At 43.8% G+C, this 14610-nt stretch overlaps 1 protein-coding gene and 1 long non-coding RNA gene across 2 annotated transcripts in view; one reads left to right on the forward strand and one right to left on the reverse strand.

Annotated features, from left to right (window-relative positions):
- Positions 1-14610, forward strand: part of LOC135096770 (uncharacterized) — a 114208-nt gene that overhangs the window by 40479 nt on the left and 59119 nt on the right. The window lies entirely within an intron of this gene.
- The window catches only part of LOC135096771 (uncharacterized), a 69758-nt gene continuing 66913 nt past the window's right edge, over positions 11766-14610 (reverse strand). Inside the window, exon 5 of the long non-coding RNA XR_010265000.1 lies at positions 11766-11924. This is a non-coding gene — a long non-coding RNA (uncharacterized LOC135096771). The remainder of the gene's footprint in view (positions 11925-14610) is intronic.

Below are 14610 nucleotides of genomic sequence, written 5' to 3' on the forward strand. Positions count from 1 at the left end.
AGCCGCAGCTCAGGTAAACAACTAAACTCACTTTTTTTTTTCATCCTAATGCCTACAATTTGGAAATAATGCATTTTTACATAAAACACACACACACACACACACACACACACACACACACATTGAGGTGTTATTTTTTTTATCAGTTTAGTTATCTAAAAAGAAACACCCAACATCTAAAAAAAGAAAAAAAAGAAAAAAGAAACACATACATAAAGAAAAGAGCAACATTAGTGATGAAGACATAATACACCAACAACAGTCACTCCAGCTCACGGAGAAGACCAAGACCAACAGTTTCCATACACAACACAGCAGCAGCACAGACCACATCACATACCACAGACGCCCATCAACACCCTCCCGCCCAGTCAGTCTACTCACCCTAACGCCGACAAACTGGTCATGCAGGATCATCCACGAGAGGAGGAACACGAAGGAGACGTGGGCAGAGTAGAGAGCCATGACGTCAGTGCAGTCGAGGATCCGAAGCGAGTAGACGTGCATGTAGTCTGTCACCAGCCACAGCATGCAGAAGAGGCAGCACCGGGTCATGAACTTGCCTGGGGTGGAGAGAGGGAGAGGGGGTGGTGAGCTGGGGTAGGTACTCGTGGTGGTGGTGGTGGTGGTGGTGGTGGTGGTGGTGGTGATTAGTGAGACTGTAGAGGTTAAGTAGAAGTGAGGGTGGAAATGAGTGTACTTAAGTGAGTGAGGTTGTAAATTAAAGCATTGAGTTGGAGTGGGTGTAGACCACATGGTGTGTCCGTGAGGGAGAATTTGTGAGTGAATGAGTGAGTGGGTGAATGAGTGTGAAGGAGTAAGTGGGTGAATGAGTGAATAAGATAAGAATAACATTAAATATCAAAGAATGTGAAGATCTACTTCCGTTCACAATCTTCAACGAATAATAATGAACATGACGAGCTGCTCAGTAACAGCTTAGGTTTGCTACACCATTTTTTCTTCTTTTTCATGGAATGAGTTATTTGAGAACGGCCTTCTGGCTGGTGAGAAGCAATGACAGAAGAGGGAGTGTGGTGAGTAACAGTGGCTACTGAGTTATAATAGTCAGTGCAGGCATTTTTTTTTTTTTCCTTTCTGTTGACGTGCGTTTGAGTATGAGTGAGTGAGTAAGCGTGAGTGAGTAAGAGTGAGTAAGGGAGTGAGCGAGCAAGAGAGCGAGCGAGCTTTGAAAAATAACAACAACAAAGAAAAAAAAAAACACCAAAGAGAAAATTAAGCGGAAGAGCGAACAAAGATCCAAACACTAAATGAAAACACAAAACACCAACTTGCAATTTTTTTTTCACCAGATATCCGGTTCTCTCTCTCTCTCTCTCTCTCTCTCTCTCTCTGGCTCATGTTCCCCGTGCTACCATTTTTCTCTCTCTTTCTTATCTGCCTTCCTGTCTCCTTCTCCGCAACTCGGTCTCGTGAGCACAAAGACAACCCACCACGGAGGAGGAGCTGAAAGGCCGCGGCATCCCACCGCTATACTGCGAGACACGACCACAAAAACTCTCTCTCTCTCTCTCTCTCTCTCTCTCTCTCTCTCTCTCTCTCTCTCTCTCTCTCTCTCTCTCGTGTGCGGTTCAAAAAATACTTTCATCCGGTTTCTTTTTCTATTTCTGTTTGGTCCACTTTCCATTCATGTCACCCCATCTTTCCCACACTGACTCACCCACACGTCCACGGATCATCTTTTCCTTCCCCTCAGTCATGCATTCCTTCCCCAGCCTCCCTGTTTACCATTTCACTGATTTCCTTCCTTTCCCATACGACAACACGAGAGAGCGGCATGAGGGAGGGAAGCATGAGGAAATAACTTAACTAACACGTTCATGTATAGCGCGCATTGCTGCTGGCAAAGGAAAGAGAGAGAGAGAGAGAGAGAGAGAGAGAGAGAGAGAGAGAGAGAGAGAGAGAGAGAGAGAGAGAGAGAGAGAGAGAGAGAGAGAGAGAGAGAGAGAGAGAGAGAGAGAGAAGAAAGATACATCGTCCCATTTCCCCTCTTACTCAAGATGAATACCCAGCATCACGACTCTCAAGGGAGGTTATCCGAACAAAAGTAGCGTGTTTTTACCGGAAAATATCGGAAATGCAGGACGCCAAGGGAGTGTGAGTCTGTCTAGCCAAAATCTAGCCAGCCATGGCCAAGCAGACTAAAGATGAGGGGACGCTGAAAGGAAAGAGGGAGCGAGTCTCTCTCTGGAAGGCTCGGAATGGTGGTCATGTTCCTCGTCCTGCTGCGACGTGACAAATGGAAGGGAGTGACGGGTATGAAGGGACCGTGGAGTGATGCTTGTGCTGTGTGTGTGTCTGTGTGTCTGTGTCTGTGGACCGTATTCTGAAACACTGCTGCACCACATCCTCACTACATTCAAAGAGTCTTAAGTTAAAGTCACAAAGGTTTTTAAAGGTCTTTTTACGTTTCTAGTGACAAATGAACAAGATTTCTATACTCAACGAGGTCAGTGTGTCATATTACACCAATCGTCATGAATTTTTTCTATGGACTGAGTGCAGTATTTCACTGATCATTCACCTACAATATCAAGACGTCTTAAAGGAAAAAAAAATCACTTTTTATGTAAATTTACTACCCATTTAAAATGGATGAGTTTCTGTGTTTTTAATCCGATTTTAGTTTTCTTTATATGGAATTAAGGAATGAACATTCCTCTACTTTTCCAAGTTAGACAATCCATGGATTCGAAAAATAATAGTACTTATGAATTTTGTATTAATGTACTCATTCTCTACTATTTTGTAATGTTTCCATCCTTCTTGTGACCAACCAATACAATCTAGAAGAAAAATCTAACTATCAAATGTTGCTGCTTTACTTCCCTGTCCAAAACTGCAAACATATTTAAGATCGATTAAAAACTTTCCAATCTCAGGAATTTTGAAGTTAAGGCAATGCACTTTTGAGATACGAGCATTTGAAGTTTTCCTTACTTTGTCGCCCTTTAATCTTTTTGTGTGCAGTTTTTTTTTTTTTTTCCAACAAATCTTGCTCTCTCATAATTCATTGTATTCTACATTAGTATGTGGTACAATGTTTCATTCTGAAGGCCACTGGTCACCTTTTTTGTAAAAAAAATATTTTGCACACATGGTGTGGGTGTCATGAGGAGCCACCTCATTCGTTATTGCCAGCTTTTCAGTGTGCACCTGCCTCGTACTCTTCACCTGCTTCTATCTTTCTCTTCTGTTTTTTTTTTTTTCTGTTGCATACTGCATTTCTCAGCATTTCCTTGTGTTTATTGATCAGTGCATGTAGTGTGTGGTGTGATGTGGGAAATCCGAGGTGGAGTAAAAGACTTGATGCCAGGTATCCAAAGTTGTGTTCCAACACTGTAGCACGGTAGCAATGGCATGACAAACTGCAGTAACAGTAGCAGGGGCAACACCAGTAGAAGCGGTTGCAGAAGAAGCAGCAGCAGTAGAAATAACACCAACAGGTGTTGAGGCAGCGTTGGTGATGGGAGCAGCGTCACTGCTGTGTGAGGCTTGAAATTGCCTCAAATTGTTCTCTCTTTTCTTTTGCTTTCTTGCCTTTTGCATCAACTTCTTCTTTGAGAAGGCTATCTTGACATATAGTCAAGGGTGGCAGGGTGCAGGGAAATGACGGGAAAAGAGGGACAAAGATAGGTAGTCTTCGTCAGCCTGCCTCTCGCGCCAGTGCCTCGGGGCCTCGACAGCCAGGCCACCACAATCAGATTATCGAGGATCGGTCATGCACTTTAAATTACGAATACAATCGAGAAAATACATAATTGTGTCTTCTCACGGAAAAATTCAGGAAAGAGTTATTTTACAATGATAACGGGACCTTTAAATGACGCGTGATCCACTACCAATAGCGCTTAAATGCGCTTTAAAGGGCTTTAAATTCATCACGGAGTGAAAATAAGTGCACTATTAAATTCTACATATCGTGTTTTCTCTCATTACAATTCATCGCAGAAAATGATTTATTTGGGTAAACTAACCTTGCTGAGTGCCTTAACAAGAGAAACATTTTGACAACCCTGCTAATCATCTCTGTGACCTTGGAAAATACTCGTGGTGAGAGAGCAAAGCGTTATAGAATACTGGCATGTCTGTGTGTGTAGGGAGCGTGGGCTGACGCTCCACCAACACGCACTGTGCAGGTGTAGCAGGTGTGACCTTGGTGGTGGTGGTGGTGGTGGTGGTACTGAGCGAGAACAGCAGTAGGAGATGAAGGGCCTGTCCACCTCATGAAGCGTCCCTCAGTGATGCACGAGGCAGGTAAGAGCTCACAACCACAACACTTGGCATGGTCACGCATGCAGCGTCCATCACAACAGTCATTCTCTCCTTCTCCTCTCCTTCTTCAACACATTCTTCTTCCTTCCTTACCCCCATCTTCCTCCTACTCCTCCACCGCCTCACTCTCCTCTTCATCTTCATCCCATTTTCCTGTTTTTCCTTTCCTTTCTGCTTCTCCTCCTTCTCCTCCTCCTTCTCCTCCTCCTCCTTCTCCGCTTCATCTTCATCACATTCCTCTTCCTTTCTTCTCCCATTTCCTTCTCTTCCTCACACACAGCATACATATATATATATATATATATATATATATATATATATATATATATATATATATATATATATATATATATAGAGAGAGAGAGAGAGAGAGAGAGAGAGAGAGAGAGAGAGAGAGAGAGAGAGAGAGAGAGAGAGAGAGAGAGAGAGAGAGAGAGAGAGACCCGGCAAGAGGTAAATTACAGTTCCGTGAGATAACAAGAACTTACAGCATAATTAACCATATCTCAGCACGGAAAGGTCTGTCTTCCAGCTTTCCCTTCCCTTTCTTCCTTGTTTCCCTTCCTTTGGTCTTCCTGCAGCGACCTTTCATTTTCGTCTACTCTTTCCTTCTCTCTCATCTATATGCTTGCCTTTATAGTTACACCCTCAGTAAATTAGGCTCCTATTTTCGTCTTCCGTCTTCCAATAAATTGCAGTCTTTCCTTGTTTTTTTTTTCGCTTCCCTCCTCAAGTTCTTGTGCTCTGTGATGTGTCGTTAAGTAGTTACTGATAACTGATAAGGCGCCAGTGACAGTAAGTAGCGTGACTGTGCTGCATGTTATCCTGCATCATGTGTGAGGCGCATAGTTGTGTAATAACCGATAATATGCAGAGGTTAAGACACTGATGGTATTTGTAATGCACAGGTTGTAGGTGAAGTAATGGTGCTGTACGTTATACTGAATCAGGAATGTTAATAGTGGGATTCCAGTGAGTAGTAGATGATATAAACTACGTGACAAATTAGCATTACTCTTGATATCAACCCTTTCACTACAACACAACTATTTTCCCGTATCCAACCATCAGTTTTTAGACACTTATGTGCTACAGACTCAAACTGTCCTGTAGCTAAATTAATTCTCTCTCTCTCTCATCTCTCTCTCTCTCTCTCTCTCTCTCTCTCTCTCTCTCTCTCTCTCTCCTCTCTCTCTCTCTCTCTCTCTCTCTCTCTCTCTCTCTTCTGTATCCATGCAAACATTTTTTCACACCCTTTTCAAAGTTAACAAAGGAAGATCGCAGCAGTGAAAGGATTAGGTAATGTACTGTAATACGCTATCCAGAAGCAAGAATACGTATGGTGCAGCTATGTAAGCATTAGTCCATCAAAACAGTTATAGCATGTGATGCAATGATGCTGGAGGTTATCGTGAATATATTGTACGAGTATGTATCATCATTAGTATTTCATCTGAGTACAGTGTATCTATTGCTGTACTGTAAAGGACTGTTTCATGCTTGTGTGTGTGTCCTTACATTGAATAAAATCGTTTTCTGGTATGAATGTAATCTCCAGCCTATCTACCTTCTCTATACCACTTACTCAACCAGTTCCTCCCTTAATGCCTCGTGTAACAGTCCTCTCATAACCATATTACACCCTCAGCATCCCAAATAGCCATCACTTTACTGAGAGTTTCCTCGTTTACAAGCATGAGTGAGAAGCAAAGTTCCTGCGTGGTTTTGTTGCTTGTAAACGTCACTATAATTAGTGTGTGTGTGTGTGTGTGTGTGTGTGTGTGTGTGTGTGTGTGTGTGTGTGTGTGTGTGTGTGTGTGTGTGTGTGTGTGTGTGTGTGTGTGTGTGTGTGTGTGTGTGTGTGTGTGTGTGTGTGTGTGTGTGTGTGTGTGTGTGTGTGTGTGTGTGTGTGTGTGTGTGGTGTGTGTGTGTGTGTGTGTGTGTGTGTGTGTGTGTGTGTGTGTGTGTGTGTGTGTGTGTGTGTGTGTGTGTGTGTGTGTGTGTGTGTGTGTGTGTGTGTGTGTGTGTGTGTGTGTGTGTGTGTGTGTGTGTGTGTGTGTGTGTGTGTGTGTGTGTGTGTGTGTGTGTGTGTGTGTGTGTGTGTGTGTGTGTGTGTGTGTGTGTGTGTGTGTGTGTGTGTGTGTGTGTGTGTGTGTGTGTGTGTGTGTGTGTGTGTGTGTGTGTGTGTGTGTGTGTGTGTGTGTGTGTGTGTGTGTGTGTGTGTGTGTGTGTGTGTGTGTGTGTGTGTGTGTGTGTGTGTGTGTGTGTGTGTGTGTGTGTGTGTGTGTGTGTGTGTGTGTGTGTGTGTGTGTGTGTGTGTGTGTGTGTGTGTGTGTGTGTGTGTGTGTGTGTGTGTGTGTGTGGTGTGTGTGTGTGTGTGTGTGTGTGTGTGTGTGTGTGTGTGTGTGTGTGTGTGTGTGTGTGTGTGTGTGTGTGTGTGTGTGTGTGTGTGTGTGTGTGTGTGTGTGTGTGTGTGTGTGTGGTGTGTGTGTGTGTGTGTGTGTGTGTGTGTGTGTGTGTGTGTGTGTGTGTGTGTGTGTGTGTGTGTGTGTGTGTGTGTGTGTGTGTGTGTGTGTGTGTGTGTGTGTGTGTGTGTGTGTGTGTGTGTGTGTGTGTGTGTGTGTGTGTGTGTGTGTGTGTGTGTGTGTGTGTGTGTGTGTGTGTGTGTGTGTGTGTGTGTGTGTGTGTGTGTGTGTGTGTGTGTGTGTGTGTGTGTGTGTGTGTGTGTGTGTGTGTGTGTGTGTGTGTGTGTGTGTGTGTGTGTGTGTGTGTGTGTGTGTGTGTGTGTGTGTGTGTGTGTGTGTGTGTGTGTGTGTGTGTGTGTGTGTGTGTGTGTGTGTGTTGTGTGTGTGTGTGTGTGTGTGTGTGTGTGTGTGTGTGTGTGTGTGTGTGTGTGTGTGTGTGTGTGTGGTGTGTGTGTGTGTGTGTGTGTGTGTGTGTGTGTGTGTGTGTGTGTGTGTGTGTGTGTGTGTGTGTGTGTGTGTGTGTGTGTGTGTGTGTGTGTGTGTGTGTGTGTGTGTGTGTGTGTGTGTGTGTGTGTGTGTGTGTGTGTGTGTGTGTGTGTGTGTGTGTGTGTGTGTGTGTGTGTGTGTGTGTGGTGTGTGTGTGTGTGTGTGGTGTGTGTGTGTGTGTGTGTGTGTGTGTGTGTGTGTGTGTGTGTGTGTGTGTGTGTGTGTGTGTGTGTGTGTGTGTGTGTGTGTGTGTGTGTGTGTGTGTGTGTGTGTGTGTGTGTGTGTGTGTGTGTGTGTGTGTGTGTGTGTGTGTGTGTGTGTGTGTGTGTGTGTGTGTGTGTGTGTGTGTGTGTGTGTGTGTGTGTGTGTGTGTGTGTGTGTGTGTGTGTGTGTGTGTGTGTGTGTGTGTGTGTGTGTGTGTGTGTGTGTGGTGTGTGTGTGTGTGTGTGTGTGTGTGTGTGTGTGTGTGTGTGTGTGTGTGTGTGTGTGTGTGTGTGTGTGTGTGTGTGTGTGTGTGTGTGTGTGTGTGTGTGTGTGTGTGTGTGTGTGTGTGTGTGTGTGTGTGTGTGTGTGTGTGTGTGTGTGTGTGTGTGTGTGTGTGTGTGTGTGTGTGTGTGTGTGTGTGTGTGTGTGTGTGTGTGTGTGTGTGTGTGTGTGTGTGTGTGTGTGTGTGTGTGTGTGTGTGTGTGTGTGTGTGTGTGTGTGTGTGTGTGTGTGTGTGTGTGTGTGTGTGTGTGTGTGTGTGTGTGTGTGTGTGTGTGTGTGTGTGTGTGTGTGTGTGTGTGTGTGTGTGTGTGTGTGTGTGTGTGTGTGTGTGTGTGTGTGTGTGTGTGTGTGTGTGTGTGTGTGTGTGTGTGTGTGTGTGTGTGTGTGTGTGTGTGTGTGTGTGTGTGTGTGTGTGTGTGTGTGTGTGTGTGTGTGTGTGTGTGTGTGTGTGTGTGTGTGTGTGTGTGTGTGTGTGTGTGTGTGTGTGTGTGTGTGTGTGTGTGTGTGTGTGTGTGTGTGTGTGTGTGTGTGTGTGTGTGTGTGTGTGTGTGTGTGTGTGTGTGTGTGTGTGTGTGTGTAGGATCTATATAAAACCAAAAGAGGGACTGGCTCTGAGAGCGAGTCATCATCAGCCTCTCCAGTTTCCTCGTCGTGTCCCTTCCTGACACAGGCGGTGAAAGTCTTTGGTAGCCTCGCCCCTGGGTCTCATCACGGAACGAATGGGGGACTAATTCTCAGAGGGCGGCATCATTAGCCTCTCCACTTTCCTGCCTTTCTGTTGTTTCTTCTTACTGAGTTTGCCCGTGGGTCTCATTAAGCCCTCACTGTGCTGCACTCCCTGTTAACATTCACAGCACTGGAAGACTGTCTGCATGGACACATAGATACGAAATGAGAGACTAAGAAGTCAAGTTTTGTATTTTCAAGCTACAGAGTTATTTAAGACACTAGCATAAGTATGAGTGTCAAAACGTAAATAATTGGGGAGAAGATGCTCTGGAGGAAAAGGATTAAGAAACTGGTGAAGAAAGGAAGGAAATTTCGAGATCATCATCATTGGCCAGTCTAACTACCTCTCTGTCTTTCACTGCTCCCATTCTGTCCTCACGTGTAGTCCTTGCCGAGCTTCCCACTAGCCTTCATAACAAACTGGTGTCGAGAAAACCTATGCAGAGGATGATCCTCATTACCCAGCCTCACCCCTTCCATTCTCTCTCTCTCTCTCTCTCTCTCTCTCTCTCTCTCTCTCTCTCTCTCTCTCTCTCTCTCTCTCTCTCTCTCTCTCTCTCTCTCTCTCTCTCTCTCTCTCTCTCTCCATGCCGTTCTCCCTTCGTCTTTTGTTTTGCGTCTTCTCTCCCTCTCCTCTGTCCACTAAATGACTAAAGCCAAGAAAACTTTGTCAGGAAAGCTACATTGGTGTTTTTTGTCCCGTCATTGTTAGTAACAGTTCACTGCGTGCCTGCGGCGTAGGTAGGATGGTTCTTGAGTGTGTGTGTTGCCTGTGTTCCCAGTGGATGGTGGGGTGCGTTCTTGTGTGTATTGCACTGCTGAATCTCGCAATGGTCTATCAATAATTGTTCAACTATGAAAGTTGTTGCAGTGCTCATTCATCATATATACTAATGACAAGTCCACACGCGCGAGTATTAGTGTATGTTTAAATTTCGCCATCAGACTTGCAAGGGATCTGTAAATTTGATCACAGAGCACTGTCCGTAGACTTGTATATCTGAAAGCCCTTTGGATTCCTATCTGCATTTTTTTTTTTACACTATCAGCTCGTAATGGTGCGTCCTGAGGCGTGGTGGCGTGACGGGCGGCGGCGGCACGAGGTAATTTCACGGCAGGTATTGGCTGTTATCGAGTTTGCACTGAGCGTCCCTGGCTGATGGCTTGTTTTCGATGTGACGGTTTGCCCTTGCTTGTGTTTCAGCCTCAAGTGAACCAGTGATGTGATGAAAACCTTCCACTCTTTAACTAACGCTGCTTTCATTCTTCTATACTTTTTTTTATACGTGTCTTTATTTTATCAACTTTCAGAACTCTCTCCATGGAGTGAAGACACCAACACTGACCAGCCGCCAGTCACCAGCCTCGACAAACTCCTTATCTTTCTTCCATCACGGAAACTACCCATAATTTTTTCCACCTTTAAAAATTTTCCATCTGATCTGCATCACCAAAAAAAATTCCCAATTAATCTTCTACCGTCAACAGTTTACCATCACCGATTTTCTCCGGCACCCAAAACACCGGCATTTCTTTGCACTGGTCTTCACACTGTCCACACACTTCTGGCGCCCTTCCCTCCACGCCTGACTACTCTGTCACATGTAAATATAAGGTGCATTGATAAACAAGTTACATTTAAGGTCGTAATCTCGAATCGTGATGAATAACCATGAAAGGTCGCTTGTTGCTCGCCGTTTCCTATTTACCAAGAGATTAAGAGATTCGGTAAAATAATGCAGAACTTTTCCAATCTGAAACAGGTGTCCCAGGGGAGGCGGGGAACAGACTCTCGTTTTCTTTACCTGCCGTGCTGGAGCGAGAGGCAGCCGGGCGTCACTCCTCGAGGGATGAAAGGACACGTCTCTATTAACATGTCAAAGTCTACAGTGTAAGTGACGTGAGGAAATGCATCGATTTGAGTTAACGTTTACACACACACACACACACACACACACACACACACACACACACACTCCTCAAACGTAAACCAGGTAAAATCTGTAGGAGGCGGTCAGCACACCACGCGTCACCTCAGCGCCAACCATTGCACCGAGGCAAGTGGCCCCGCATCCCCTCACTCTCTGCTGCCTTTAACTTGCCTCTGCCGAAAGCGTTCTTTGCTTTGTGAAACTTTATCGTTCGCACACTCCTTCATGTTCCTGTCGCAAAAACGTAGAACTGGTGACACAAAAATATCGAGAATGGGAAGCAGAAAGTACAGTCACTAGAAATACTGTGCGCGTCTCTCATCATTTCCATCCCTCTCGGCACGTTGCATTCTTTCGATAATATTTTCAGAAGCCTTCCTTATTTTATGATGATGATGATGATGACGCAGTTTTCATCAGCTTTGCTCCTGATCTTCCACAACAGAGCTTCATTATACAATGTTTTTTTTTTTTTCATATTTCTCGATATTTTGACTTCCTGCAACACTGTGTTCTCTAGCCACGCTTATACTAATATTTTCCATCCTAGTTTTTCACATTGTTGACCCGACCTTCCATTGCTAATCAAGAACACAGTGTCCAATGTTCATCAGTCTTGCATCAGTACACTCCCCACTTCTCTATTGTCTTGCTCACGTATTTTTGCCACTGTAGTTTTGTTCAGTCAGCTTTGCCTTTGTCTTTTATTCATCGAGGCCAAGCCGAGACCCTTCATCCTGCAGGCAACGTCCATGATCTTCTAAAACCCAATCATTCTAGTTACCCCGCCAGGAGCTTTTCTGTACTGTGTTTCTCTGACGTAGCCTCATCGAAGTAGCCTCATCCTTCTTAATGCTGCTGTTCCTCCTTTCCTCTGAACTATTATCGATTCCACGCGTGAGGCCTTCCTGTCTATGCCTAACACACTAAAACTTTGGACGATAACAACATATAACACTACAATATGATCCTCGCACGTTCAAGACAGAAAACTAGTTCTCCCCACTGAAAATATTCCTTTTACCAACAATAATCCTAACCAAGAATCACCCTCGTCCATCTCTTAATACTCGAAATATATATATACTCGTATATATATATATATATATATATATATATATATATATATATATATATATATATATATATATATATATATATATATATATATATATATATATATATATATATATATATACAGATTTTTTTTTTTTCATGTCAGTTTTCATTATTCTGGTGGGTTGTGTCCCAAAGCTAGTAAAACAATCCCAAATTATTTTTCAAAGTTTCCCAGCTCTCTCTCTCTCTCTCTCTCTCTCTCTCTCTCTCTCTCTCTCTCTCTCTCTCTTAACTTACTGAAAGTGATGCTGCGGTCCCTGAAGTTCTGCGCGATGGTTTTGAGGGAGACCTTGAGTGAGTCCTTGTCCCTCCTGAAGCAGAAGAGGCAGGTGAGGCAGAGCGGGCAGAAGAGCCCCGTCCAGGCCGTACAGAACCGGGTGGTGAAGAAGGGCGCGTGGAACACCTCCCTTTGCTGCAGGAACCAAGGGGAGGCAGGTGTTAGCGTTGGGTTATGGGCTTACGTGAGGGGTGGCGATTGTTCAGGGGACTGGTGGTACTGTAAAGGGGATGTGGGCAGTGGTGGTGGTGGTGGTGAAGAGGGAAAAGGAGGAGGAGGAGGAGGAGGAGGAGAACAACAACAAAAACAACAACAACAACAACAAAAACAAGAGCAAGGAGGAGGAGGAGGAGGAGGAGGTCAAGGACGACGACGGTGACAAGGACAAGAATGAAAATGAAGGGACGAAGAAAACGGAGGCAAGGTGGTGATCTTAGTATACGTTGTGGGTTTGGTAATTTTTTAGATGACAAGAGGGACACTGAAGGAGCAGACCTGTTGAAAAGCTACGCAATGAAGGCACACAGGAGCGAGATGTAGGTAAAACACATGCAATAATTTTCGATCGGTTCATTACACATTCGCGTTCAAAAGCAGAATCTCGAATCCCAAACATTTGCTTTATCAAGCACACCAGCGCCAGAAACTCCTCGCCTTGTTGTATCATCAAAATAGTCTAATACAGCAATTGCATTTTTTTATGTGGTTAAGCTCATCACTGCGAAGGCACAAGTCATTTTTCCCCAGCAAGCAAAGTGTAGTGGTGACGAGATCACTTTGCTGAATGAAGCGTTCCAGCACATAGAAAGTAGAGTTCCACCTAGTCTCTACGTCTTGAATTAGTTTCTTGACAGGAACACCGTGCTGTAGGTGAAGCTGGCTCAGTTTGACAGAGGCTTTGACACTATGGTGGAAAAAGACAACAATCTGTTTTACTTTATCTTTTGTTATTTGCATTTCTCTTACATTTTTCACTGAATCCTGTACAACTAAATTTAGTGTATGAACAAAGCATGGAAGATGACGCAAATTCATGATGTTCTTTATTGCTGAGCTCATACTGGCAGCATTGTCAGTAACAACACAATATACCCATTTACTGCATACATGTGTTAGTTCCTCTGCTATATTCTGTGCTGCATGATTTTTTGTCGTTATTACTGTCTCCAATACAACAGATCTAAAATTAAAATCATGAGAATATGAAGTGTGGTGTGACAGTGACAAAGCCTTTTGTTTGCGCTGCATGTCCAGATGTCTGTGGTCAATGCAATCAATGTCTTTAGCTTTTTCAAGTTCTTTACGGACTTTCTGTACTTCTTGTTCATAAAGAAATGGTAAATGTGTTCTCGTCAACACTCTGCGGACTGACTAGGCATCTCATGCCAAGGATTTAGGCCATGAACGAAACTTTTAAAATCCTTTTATCTTCAGTTATAGATAGTGGCTGAAGATCTTGAACAATCGTTTTCATTAAAAGGTGATCAAGTTCCTTCTTCTTAGCAGAGTAATTTTTGTAGAACTGAGTCCTGTCAATCGTTTGATATAAAGTAGGCTACACCGTGGCTGATGATGCTCCTGCTGGTCTCTGATTCCCAGCCATATCTGACACAGACTCTTCCCGCATCTCCGCGTATTCTAATGGATGTTTCGTTGGGAAATGTTTAATCATACTTTAAAATATTTCCATCATACTTAAGTGTGTCCTTGCACACTAAGCACACAGTAGCGTCAGGCATTATTTAGTCCATGTAGGTCCAGACTGGAGCTTTCCTGGCTCGTTTTGAGGCCATGTCTGGTGTCGCACTGGTTGCAGTACAATGGTAAATGGCTATTTCTGCGAGACACACTCGTCTTTCCTCCTATTTCTTAAAAACTGTATGAATATTTTTGGAACGCCCTTATACTTTTTCTATGACACGAAAAGTTACACTTCTATAAGGAAAAATTTTGTAATTTAAATTAATACATAAACATGGTCCAGTGCGTCACATCTTCCTTCTCTGAAGCAGTGGTGCCGTTTTTCCCGTAGCTGGTAGTGACGTAAAATTTCCGCCGTTTTCTATTGATGTGAAAACTGAAGAGAACGGGATCAAGTACGACAGGTAGCCAGACACTTCTGTAAAATTGACTATGTATGCAGAAACATTTTGTATAATTACATAAAATTAATTGTTTCAGCCTTCCTTGCATTTCAGAAATTTCAAAATATACACTGTGGCATTTCAAAATATACAACCTTGGCAGTTGCAGTCGGAATGATGTAGTGAACAGCTAGCTGTCATCTAACTGGACTGTCTTCAACCTTTGTGTCCGCCACGATGTAGCTTCTGTTGCGGTCTTTTATCGCTCTTTTCACTCTGCTCTTAGGAATGAGCTAACTGCATGCCTCTCCCTCGCCTTGCAGCAGAATCCTCACTTGTGTGGAAAGAATGGTTAGCAGTTAGTCTTTAAACGCGTTTCCGGCCACAATTTTCGATAATATTTTCTACTGACAGTTTCATTACCTTAATTTTCTTCATCACTGCCTTCTAAACCTGATGCAAAAAAGAGATGACGAAGATAATGATGTAGTCCGTCACTGTGTGATTAATTGTCATCATCATTTTGTTCGTTTTCATCGCCATCATGTATGGATACATCATGGGTTCGCACGTAAGTGTTAGCATTATAATTTTCTTCATTTTCTTCAGAATCGCTTTCTTCATGACTTACTTCGCTTTCATCGTCACTGGTGAGTACAACGTCGCTTTCCATATCATCACTTTCACTTGTTTCATTTTCTTCAGGAAAGTCACCTCAACCTAATGCATAACAAAGG

This window comes from Scylla paramamosain, unplaced genomic scaffold (genome assembly GCF_035594125.1).
Source record: "Scylla paramamosain isolate STU-SP2022 unplaced genomic scaffold, ASM3559412v1 Contig7, whole genome shotgun sequence".
Taxonomy (NCBI): domain Eukaryota; kingdom Metazoa; phylum Arthropoda; class Malacostraca; order Decapoda; family Portunidae; genus Scylla; species Scylla paramamosain.